The sequence below is a fragment of the Aplysia californica genome, unplaced genomic scaffold (assembly GCF_000002075.1).
Source record: "Aplysia californica isolate F4 #8 unplaced genomic scaffold, AplCal3.0 scaffold00508, whole genome shotgun sequence".
Classification (NCBI taxonomy): domain Eukaryota; kingdom Metazoa; phylum Mollusca; class Gastropoda; order Aplysiida; family Aplysiidae; genus Aplysia; species Aplysia californica.
The window spans coordinates 79825-82065 of NW_004797778.1; the positions used below are offsets into that span (position 1 = coordinate 79825).

At 37.7% G+C, this 2241-nt stretch overlaps 1 protein-coding gene across 1 annotated transcript in view; it reads left to right on the plus strand.

Annotated features, from left to right (window-relative positions):
- The window catches only part of LOC101856600 (ceramide glucosyltransferase-B), a gene marked incomplete at its 3' end in the record, with an annotated part of 22615 nt that overhangs the window by 19256 nt on the left and 1118 nt on the right, over positions 1 to 2241 (plus strand).

Below are 2241 nucleotides of genomic sequence, written 5' to 3' on the forward strand. Positions count from 1 at the left end.
ACACACACACACATACATACATACATACACACACATACACACACACACACACACACACACACACACACACACACTAACACACTAACACAACCCAACGCTCAAACACAATCTCATTTTCCTAGTCCATTCCTATAATATACTTGACAACACACATTAATTTACGGCATTAAGTTTCAGACTTGACATAAGCTAATTTTAGATCGTGTTTCATTGCTCGATGGACAAACGAGAAACAAGTCAACTTGTTAAAATTCAATTTTGTGAAACAGCAAATCTTTTCTTTGTTGTTTTTAAAAAAAATGAAGTTAAGGTACTGTTCATCTAAAACCGCAACAACGTTCGATATTGTTACCTGAGAAAGATATTTTAAATTCAACATGAGAGAAATCGAGCCATCGACAGGCTTCATGGGTGTCCAACGTTTACAGAAAAACTGACGTTAGTTGTTATATTCCCCATTGTCAAACGTATCTTTAAATGGAAATGATGGTAAAAGGAAAATTTTATCTACTCATTCAGAACTTACCTGACCTATTCCATACATCTGTGTTTTTCACTCTCTGCGATACAACCACATTTAAGTAGCTGTCTCGTCATACGCAAAAGACGATTTTTAAAATTTGAATTTGGGGGAGAAATTTGTTTCTTCTGAAATTGATATAGATCTAGCTAGCTTTCTCTGCTTGATTACAAATATTTTGAACTAGTGACTTTTTAGAAACGGAACATTCTGCAGGTTGACCTACTGACCTACTGTAGTGTCAAACGACACAGACGACGATTTTAAGAATGTGAGGGCGAAATTTACTTTTGGAAAGCTGAGTCGATAATTATAGATTTCGCAGCATTTTCTAAATCACAAATGACATCCTTGAACCAGTCACCCTCGAATATTGGATCGTTCTACAGGGCCGTCTATAATTGACCTACTGACTGATAATGATACGATTGATAATAATATAGTTCTATAGAGTTAACCTTTCCGTTAGTGAGCGAAACCTTCAATTAGCAATTTCTCCAACTCACCCAGAATTGACTTAAAGCAAGCGATGCCTTATCATGTCAGTTTTTGTAGTACAGTAGGCTAGAGTTTTGATTTACGTGTGAAAGGTTGAAGTTCCAGCCAAAGTAGGGGTAATTTTGTGGACGTTTAATGCCTTACTCAGCACAAATAGATTATTCTAAAGGGGCCCTGTATTACGGGGGTTTTCTTTCTTTATTATTACACGTTAGCTTGTTTGTTGTTGTTGCTTTTATGGGGAGGGGAATTTATTTATTCATTTATTTATTTAGTTAGTTATTTATTAATTATTGTTTTATATCCTAGGGGTGGGATTCCATTTTCCTTGGACTACAATCTTGCGTTGGCAAATTGACGCTAGAAAGCTAGACAAACAAAAGAAAATACAAGTTCAGAGAAAGAAGACCAGGGATATAATTGCTATCTTAAAATTACAAACTTCTTTCTGATATTTTTCTCCCTTTTAATTAAGCTACTAAAATCACGAGATCAGAAACCAAATGCTCTATCTACTCTGTCAAAATCGTTAAGAATATTTGACAGATTCGTTATCGAGTTATTCAAAGAATTGCTTTCGTAAAAGCTAGAATTATTGTAATACTCAAAATTACTGGTGTCAAATTTCTCAAAACTAGGTACTGAGCAGATAGAACTTTGTAATTTTAAGGTAGCTAAGTGGCGTATAAGTGGCACCCCGCCGATGGAGTATGTTGGCCACACGGTGGTTTGCTTGTCACCCCAAGGCCTGATCTGAACAGAAGAAAAAAACGAAACAAACCCTGCACTAACTATTATAAATTATCACAGGGCGAGAAATGTTTAACGAGAAAAGATTTTCAACGGCAGTAAATTCTACTCTTCTCCCCCCCCCCCCCCCCCCCCTCTCTCTCTCTCTCTCTCTCTCTCTCTCTCTCTCTCTCTCTCTCTCTCTCTCTCTCTCTCCCCCCCTTTATTCCGCCCCTTCCAAAATTTAATCAAGCATAATAATTTTATCATAATAACCTACTGCTCGACCGCTGGAGGGGCGTACGGTTTACTTGACTTCGGCGAGGGCCACATTGGTTCGAATCTTTCTCGAAACATTCTTAATTAAAACTGGGTTGTATAGAGAAATGTAAATCGAACTCAGATCTTCTATTTGGGACCGCGAAGCACCTATCCCCTACAGCACGACCATGGTGTGTGTGTGTGTGTGTGTGTGTGTGTGTGTGTGTATGTGT